Source organism: Pinus tabuliformis, chromosome J, assembly GCF_031772625.1.
Source record: "Pinus tabuliformis cultivar Carrire ecotype Pingquan chromosome J, CPIR1, whole genome shotgun sequence".
Taxonomy (NCBI): Eukaryota; Viridiplantae; Streptophyta; class Pinopsida; order Pinales; family Pinaceae; genus Pinus; species Pinus tabuliformis.
This window is the reverse complement of record NC_142295.1, coordinates 739,509,885-739,519,760: the sequence shown is the minus strand read 5'-3', so window position 1 is coordinate 739,519,760 and position 9,876 is coordinate 739,509,885.

Here is a 9,876-nt window from a genome sequence, read left to right as displayed (position 1 = left end):
ATCTCATAAGATATCTTCAGAAAATTGAGAAAATGGGAGAAGGTAGATGGCCTAAAGTTATCTTCAATGAAGGAATGAGTGAAAGAAAGAAATCAAGACAAAACAACAAATGGATGCGAAAATGGAATATTTGCCTCAATGCATGTCCCACAAATAGAAAGGTTTTAAAGAGTTATTTTATGGAGAAGTTTCGTAGGAATATATGGGGAAAGAGTTGGGTAGAAGGAAGAAGTGTTATGTTCGAGAATTCAACCCCATGTGTGATCTCCAACAAAAAGAGTACATCAGAGCTAGCATTCCATGGAGAGAAAAGATTTGTATTTCTCAATTAAGAACTAACTCGCATCAACTACGGTGTGAAACAAGTCAGTGGAAAAGACCTAAAGAACCTTGGGAAGAGCGGGTGTGTACTTTTTTCACTTCTAGGGTAGTGGAATTGGAAAAACATTTCATTCTGGAATGTGATGCTTTCAAAGACATCAGAGACAGTTACATCAGTATGTTAACATCGATTCCTTGGCATTGTCTTTTCAGTGAAGGGACTGTTAGAAGGTCGGGTCAGCCCATCATTAATTTGAATAATAATAACATTGAATTGAAAAAGGAAAAAAGTAGGCAAGCTAATGGTCCCATAGACTATATCTAATCTCGTCAACGTTAAAATTTTATTCATTTATTCATATTATATAAAAACCAATTAAACTTGATTATACAAATTAAAAACTCATGGAGAATAGTAGCCATAGAGACCGACACATTTTAGAAAGTCGATGTATAAGTGATAGAAAGTGGTCGAGTGTGTTATCACCCCTAATGTCCCAGGCTAAGAGGAATCGACAGAGGTAACCACAGACCAAGATTTTAGTTTGGTAGTTAGCCCTACCAAATCAGAGAGGGCTCTCTCTATGAAATCATAGTCAAGAGATGAATAGAATGTAAAGGATTTTAGGCTAGATAGCTAGGCTCAGGAGAGTTTTGGGAAATTTAGGGTTTTTGATGCTCGATAAGGGAGAAAAACCAAGTAGCTAGGTGAGAGCATCAAAGGGTTATAGTAGCAAAGATATGAAGGAGAAAGGTAGGCATAATTTTGTGATGGATTTTAGGTTTGGTCGGTGTAGTATGGTGTTCTGAAGAAACATAAGGGTCTTAATGAGCATAAGACATGAATTAATTAAGTAGGAGTGAAAATAACATATAATAATATTCCATCAAAACAGAGCTTAGTGAAAAGAATTATGTTTATAAACTACAAGGAAAACTATTGAAGAGATGATGAATGGAAAAGGAAGATAAATATCATTCATATAAAGTAAAAATAGAGGAAAAACAAAATCATAAACTTACTACACAAGAATTCTTAAATAATAGTTGCAAACTGTGTCCTTTGATTTCCAAAAATGTCAAATTTAGGCTACAATGGTTCTCTCCTTAGATGTCCAATCCCTCGAAAATGATTCCCCTCCATCTCATATAGGAAAATATAACATATGTCATCTTATCAGGTCGAAAATTTTATTTAAGGCTCATCATAACTGACTTTGATGAGTCCTCACCTAAAAACTAGGATAGTTGAGACAATTTCCACAATTTAGGCTAAATTTTAAGAGAGCATATCTCCTCATTAATTACAATTTTCCTCATAAAGTGAGGCAAAAACCAACTAAGAAACCTAAAGTAACATTAATAGATCATACTATCTCTAATTTTCCATCATTCAGTGCTCAAAAAGTTACCAGACCAGATGGGTCAAGCTAGAACCAAAAGGGTCACACTAGTCAGCAAAAAGGTCACATCAACATGCACCAAAACATGAAATTTTGCAAAAGGGTCATGCGTGTTTGAGTCCATTTTTAGGTGCCTTCCTAAAATCAAAATTGAAATCTGAAAGAACAGTAAAATAGCCTTGTCTGTCTAGTTTCTAGAACATCTTGAATTTTTTAAAATTCCCCATGGGAAGGTCTCCAAAACTTAATTTTTCCAACCTTACTTAAAAGCATTGTGCCAGTCCAAATTTAGTGGCAGAGGCATGAAAAAGGTGAGGTTTTTGAGTTTCTGATCAAAATGGGAATATTTCATGAAAAAATAATCTTAGATTTGGCATGTACTCATCATTATGCACTCATCCATGTAGAAAAAACTCATTTGGATGTCCACAAAAAAAGGGTTGTGCCTCTGCACGACGCTTCTATGTGCCATTTCCTACAAAATTTAAAAATAAAAAAATCCAAATTGCTCCAAAATTTTCAAAATTTGTTCCTTGCCTATATGGATGATAGGCTAAACATTCTTGGATGTTTTAGTCAATTATTTTATTCTTTTACCCCTTTTCCTTGATTCCCTTTGCTTGTCATGGACCTCTTTCATTTTTTCTTTCAAATTCTTGGTTCTGATTTGTGCAATCTGATTCCTTGTTTGATAGTGGTGGGCCATGTGCCTCAACATCTAATTGTCCCTGTTAGCTTTGTCAAGAAGTTTCTCTAGATGGCCATTGACTTTTCCTAGCCAATATTTTGTGTCTTCATTTATTTCCATAACGATTTTGTCTTCAAGAATCAAATCCTCATTTAGTAGGTTTTGGTCTTTTTCCTTCCGTAATGTTCCTTTGAGACCCTTTGTCCTAGGCCTCTTCCTTCCACCCTTCTTTTCTTTTTCATCATGCTCATCATGCCCCATCACTGCTTTACCTTTGGACTCTTGCATACTAGCTTTAAACAAATCTTTCTCTAAAAGAAGCTTCTTTGCCTTCAGCTACTCATTTTCTTGCTCAAGGAAGGAAATGATGAATTTGGACCTTGCCACATTGTCTAGAAGCTCCATGATTTGAGAATCCTTCTCTTTGATAACTATTTTTAGGGTTTGATGATCATCTTGGGACTCTAAGTCCACCATGTGTATGTCATTATAGATAGACTCCTCATCCTACAAATGTGATCCTTCTTGCACTGATGTAGAAGGCTTGGCCCCTTCCACAATCTGTGGAACAAACACAAGCCTATTCCCTCTTTGGTATGTCTTGGTTACCTCAGGTCTAGGTGCCTCTGAACCTTCTACATGCTTTCTTGTTGAACCATGCTTCATCGACCGTGTGGACCTTGACCTTGATGGTGTTGTTTTTCTAGGAGAAACAGTGGGGCTATAACAGGAGAAGTTTTAAATTTATCCAAAAAGGTTTCCTAAGTGATTTTCTTGACTAAGAGCTGATGCATAACCACAATATTTATCAAACTATGGTGAAACAAATTGGTGACATGAGGTTGTCCCCTGGTGTGAATTTTTTCAGTCATCTTCACCACACTCTTAGATAGAAAGTTTCACAAATTAAGTGTTCTTTTAGAGGTGAAATGCACAAGTAACCTAACATGATACTTGTATAATATGGATAATTTTCCTTCACATGTAAAATACTTCATAATAAGCTTCATTATAGGGGCATACTTGTTAAGCATATGTCTAAAAGGAAAAACATGTTCAAAAGTCTCTCTGACATTAGGTTTTAGGAACATCTTATAATCATCAAGGGATAATTCCATGCCTTTGAACCAAGTTGCCCCATGATTTGGAATCCCTGTGGCTCGAGAAATAATACCTTCTGAAACATTGAACTCAATACCTGCTATGAAAACCTTACCTATGTTGAAATTTTAGGCAAAGAGGCTTGTTAGAGGGACATGAGAACCAAACTCTGCAACATTCTGACAAAACTTCATACAACCAACATTTTTGGGCAAATGAAGAAGCATTGATTTCTCTCAGGTTTGATGTCTCAAACCTTGAATGATGTCATCCCTTTTGCACTTTCTTTTCACTCTCTCGTTCACTCTCCATTAAATTTGTTGAAGGGTAAAACACTAGGCATATGATGTTGATAAAACTGAAGTGGGAGTTTTCTCAAAGGTGAAAATGTAGTGGAAGGCTAGGGTTTGATGAAATCAATGGCGAATGAGTGGTGAAATGATAGGAGATTTTAAATTTAGGGTCACATGGATGATAGATGATAGTGGTGTATCAGTAGAAGCTAGGTTTCATTGACCAAAAATTTTGCTGCAGAAAACCCTGAGAAATGATCAATTTACATTGAGGAAGTTCTTTGAAATGATGGTGTATATGATCAATTATTGTTTGCAGAGGCTTAAATGTCCTTGAATGATCTTTCGAAGCTGGAAGAAATTGAAAACCGCCTTGAAACCAAGAAGAAATCCCTATACTATGAATTTCCCAAAAGAGTCGTGTTGTGGGTCACTCTTGCTTAGAAGGGTTGCACTCCTCCACAGAAACATCACATTTATCCACAGAAAGGTCGCATTTCTCTCAGAAAGGTCACATTTATCTCAAAATGCAACAAAACCCTTAATTTTCACAAAGTTTTCTCCTACACGAGGATGATTGAGAGATTCTTGAAATTTCACGAGTGAAAATGAGTTAAAAAAACAACTCATATTACCCTTTTAAACTTAAATTTGGAACCTTGACACTTTATGACCTTTGAAATTTGAAACTTGGTAACTTTATGGCTTTCTTGAGACATTCAATCTTTTTTGGAACTTTGAACCGCAGCCTTTGGAAATTTGAAGTACTTATTACATATAAAAACATAAAATTACATATCAAAATTTATTAAAGAGACTTTCTTGTTACCACTCCTCCTTTGCCAGATTTTATGCATGAAATGAGAGTTTTATTGACCTTGAAAACCTAATGACGTAATGGAGACACTCAACTGAATGAAATCATGATGGTGATGACTAACATGATGATGATTCTTAATGATGATACACTTAGCTGAGTGATCAAAGTGACTGGCATCTTAAATTCTTGAGAGAGTGGAAATAACCCTAGACACACTAACTAGTGACCAAAGTTTTTTAATGGAAGACCTAGTGAAATGACAAAAACTTAACCTTAAACCCTATTGGACATTTTGAAAGAGAACATTTGATCACTGGTGGAAGGAAAAACTGAATGACACTAACATTGGCTCCATCTAGGGATGGCAACTCCATAGGAGGTGTCAAGAACACCATAGACCTAGTAGCCTTATTCATTGGGCATGGAGTCAAAATGCAAAGCCTAACTTGAATTTGAAAACTAACTGACTGAATTTTACAAACAATAAACAAAGAAAACAAAAACTTTAAACCAACAGCTGATAAAGAAGCCTTATGGCCTTCTCCTCAGGCTTCAAACTCCTAAGATAGCCACTGCAAACTCTAGCATGAAATGTAAACTTGTATATATAATGATCATGAAAATTTCTAGAAATTTCTTCAGATGGAGTAGTGCTTGAGAAGCCGACCATTGATTTCTCCTCACGAATAACTTTGGTCATTCATTTCTTCCAACACATAAGAACTCTTCCCCCTAAAGGCTGAGATTTTATACAGTCCCTTCCATAGGTTTTCAAACTTTTTTTGTTTTCCCTTCTCTTTGTTCCGTGCATCCCAAAGAAGAACCACATCACCCAGGTTGAAGTTGTCTTCTTTGGTCTTGCGGTCATAAATATTTTTAATCCTTTCCTGAAGCTTGAAGGTATCTTGAAATAATTCTTCCCTAGTTTTTTGTAAATGGATCATTTGACTTATCCTCCATTGCACATCATTTGGTTCGTCGCTCACTTCCTGTAGAAGTTTCATGACAAGAACAATAAGGGATGAATGAAAAACAATATCAACCCCATACACCAACTAAAAAGGAGATATGCCTATGGATTTTTTAGTACTGACTCTGTTCGCCCATAAAGAATTAATGAGATTTTTGTGCCAATTGTTTTTTATTGCCCTCCAGAATTTTCTGAATGAAGTTGATCAGAGATTTATTACATGATTCGGTCATCCCATTCCCTTGTGGGTTCACTCTTCCTCTCATTATATCTACATGGAAGAGGCCAAACTAATTAAAAAAGAGGACCAATATCTCAAAAGAAAAATTAAGGAAGCCATAGAAATAGAAAAAAGAAAGAACAACTTGAATCGTGACGATGGATTAAAACTAAGAAACACGTGGAAACCTTTATTTGAAATCCTAAAAACCAACGATTAACTCTTATCCCTTGTAATAAATTAATCCCTGATCATTCTAGTTCCTTTAAATAATTTTCATTATTTCTGTCAATCCTATTTCATATAAAATAAAAATTAATTTCTGAATTTAATCTAACATCCTCTTATAAAATCCTATTAAATATATAACTTCCATCACAACACTTCTAAATAAATTTTCCTTTGATTATAATAGTTCCTCAATTTAAACAATTGAAAAAAAAAAACCTAATTAACCTTAATTGAAGATGGAAATCAATAGATTAAATCTAACAAAACAATCCTCACTTTTAATTAAATCTCTTATAATTATTTATAAATGCTATTTTTGTATTAATCTAATATAGTGATACTTAAAGAAAATTTTACATTCTAATAAATTTTAGTAATTATAATCTTACAAGTAATCCATAAATTTAAAACTAAATAATGTAATAAAGCTTTCATAATTCAAATAAGAAAATAAATCATAACTAATTAACTCTAAAAATTATATTAAAACAATGTATTATAATGAATTATTAAACTAAATACCTAATGTTTTAAAATTCCATTTTATTAATATATTACTACACTATTTAAATTATGGCCGACTAAATCTCTTATATTAATCCTCTTCATAATCCATATATATACATGCAAGATTAGCTCTGGATATATCATTAATATCTTCTTAATCTCTTATATATCCCCTGAGGATGGACTCAATTGGCAGTCCGAAAAGCTGGGTTATTAAAACTCTTTAACAGGTTATTCCTCCATCTAAATTCTCTCACCTGTATGAACTCATTATTTATAAATATGGTACTTCTCACAAAACTCCACCATCTTCTTGGACTTGGAAGTAGCAGCATTTTCAGTGATTATTTTCTGCAGGCAGCCAAATGTAGACAAGAAATTAGTTTCAATAAACTGAATAACAACAGAATTAGTAGCTTTCCTGGTCGGAATTACTTCAATCCATTTCGTAAAGCAGTCCGTGGCTTTCAGGATCCACTTGTGTTGTGCAGACGATGAAGGATGTATTTCTCCAACAAAATTAAAACCCCACTGCTGAAATGGAGTTGACACCGAAACTGGTTGTAAAGGCAATGGAAAAAGTTTTCTTTTCCCTTGAAAAATCTGGCACTCATGGAAACTCACTATTGTTTTGCACGTATCTTCAAAAAGAGTAGGCCAATAAAACCCAACCCTCAAGATTTTGTTGGCTGTGGTTTTCCAAAAGAGGTGGCCACCAAAATATCCTTTGTGGAAATCATTCATTACTTCCTTAGCTTCATTTTCAACAATACAGCTCAACAATATACCACCTGAATCTTTCCAAAACAAAACAACGTCAAGAACACAATATTTTGAAGCTTTCAGTTTTAATGATCTACTTTTACCTTTGGGCACTTTCAGCGGAGGATTTAAATGCTGCAATATATAAACTATGTTGGAGTACCATGGAGATGAAGTGAACATATATGACACCTATACCTGTTATGCTTTTTCTTCTTCCTTGGAAAGGGCAATGATCAGATTGATATCTAACGCAAGAAAATTAGATTCATCCATGAGTTTGGCCAAACCCTATCCCTTAATGATATTTGTTGGCTTTAATTCTAGATCATATTTTAGCATTGCTGCTATGCATTTTCCTCTCCAACCTTCTGGATCAATCTACATAAGGAATTCATTTACTGTTGTTGTTGGAACATAAGCTATAGTATGAGAATGCAAAATATATACTCGAAAGTATTTAAGCACTTTTACCAAAGAAAAAGCCTGCTTCTCAATAATGTTGTATTTTAGTACTGCATCCCTTATTGTCCAACTAAAAAATTCTATGGGCTGTTCATTTTTATGATCCTTCTTTTTCATCAAGACTACTACTAAAGTATGCACCGGGGTGAATGAAAATATGATAAAATCTAAAGTATAGTCAGAATTGATTAAAGTAGGAGTAGTAGATAATGAAAATTTGACTGCATTGAAAGACTTCTTGGCATCTTCGGACCATCATACCTCATTTTCCTTTTTCAGCAGGCTTGTCAGCTCTCTCAAATGTTCAGCGAGGTTGGGGATGAATCTCCTTAAAAAGTTAATTTTCCCATTGAATGACTGAATTTCTTTTCTGTTCCTCGGAAAATATAGCTGCTAAATGTCTTCAACTCTTGTAGCGTCAATCCAGATGCCATCCTTGGAAATGAAGTGGCCCAACATCTTACCTTCCTCCACGGCGAAAAGGCTTTTTTTAGGATTCAACAAAATGCCAAATTTTCTACATCTCTGAAAGACAATTCCTAGATGATGTAAATGTTCTTCATCAGATTTAGAAAAAATTGTGAGAACATCTAAATAAATGACTAAAAAAACATCCTTTTCATTGGCGAAATCAATGTCCATAGCTCACTAGAATGTTGCTCTTGCATTTTTTAATCCAAACGGCATTTTGGCTTACATAAATGTACCCCATGGTGTTGTGAAGGTTGTTTTCAGCTGATCATCCTTATGCACTAAAATTTAATTGTAGCATGAGTATCCATCAATCAATGACATTCTGGAAGATCCATCTACCCTTTGCAAGATATGGTCCATCTTTGGCAAGGGATAATTGTCCTATATGGACACTTTGTTCAAATTTCTGAAATCAATACAAAGGTGAATCTCCTCGATCTTCTTTCTCGCGGGAACAAGATTTGACATCCATTCAGAAAATCGAATATGAACTATAATACCATATTTATAAATCCTATTTACCTATTTTTCGATGGATGGAAACAACTTAGGATTAATCCTCTTCAGCTTTTTGCGAAATGGATTTTGATAAAGTTTGACCGGTATAGTGTGATGAATGATGTTTTTATCATACTCCTTTAAATATGAATAATCTGAAGAAATTACATTAGAAAACTCTATCAACAAATCAATATACTTACTTTTGATCTCAGGAGATAGAGACTTTGATAATTTGACCATCTTGGGCTTATCTGTTGTACCAATGTTTACATCCTCAACACCTTTTTCTATAGGGACCATGGCGAGATTTCTAGAAACATCATCATGATTAAATAATTCTTCCAAAGGTACAAGACCTTGTGGAATGTTATTATCTTTCAACTCCCACACTTAAACCTTTGTTTCTTCAATTTCCTGGTCATCTTCATCACATGTATCATCAATATGGGAATTTATAAATTCATCCTCCATCTGCAAAAAGTTATTAATATGTTTATCGTCCCAAAACATTTGCCAATATCTCAGATTGTCAGGGGCAACTGGCTGGTGTTTGACATGAATTGAATACTTCTTACCTCAATGGGTAGGAATATTAACCATACTTGTTGTTGTAGCAAGAGAATCAACCATCATATTCTGAGTTTTAGAAATCAAAGACAAAGTATACCTTAAAAAAGTCTAAAGAATGTCAAGGACAACATTTCTATAAGCTCGCATCCTTTGATTCTTGGCTTGGTACTCCCCTTTTACCTGGTACTCCCCTTTGATTCTTGGCTTGGTACTCCCCTTTTCAGAATTTTAAGGCTAGAAATTAGTGCTTTGTACTCCACCTCATTATTTGAGCAATCAAAGGACAATTGACAAGAAATTAATCTTACATTTTGATTAATTTTACATCACTAATGCGAGGGGACATGAATCCACATGTCGATTCCATCTCCTTCCTTCCCCAATGCACCATCAAACTCCATGGTCCAAAGACCTTCTTCTTCATCAGGAAACAAAATTTTGGAAGACTGATCTTTCTAATTTTCTAGAGGATGACTTACTCTTTCAACAATTTCAGTTCTTGGCACTGATTCAACAATCTCTTCGGATGAAATTTCCGGCTGCAAATTTT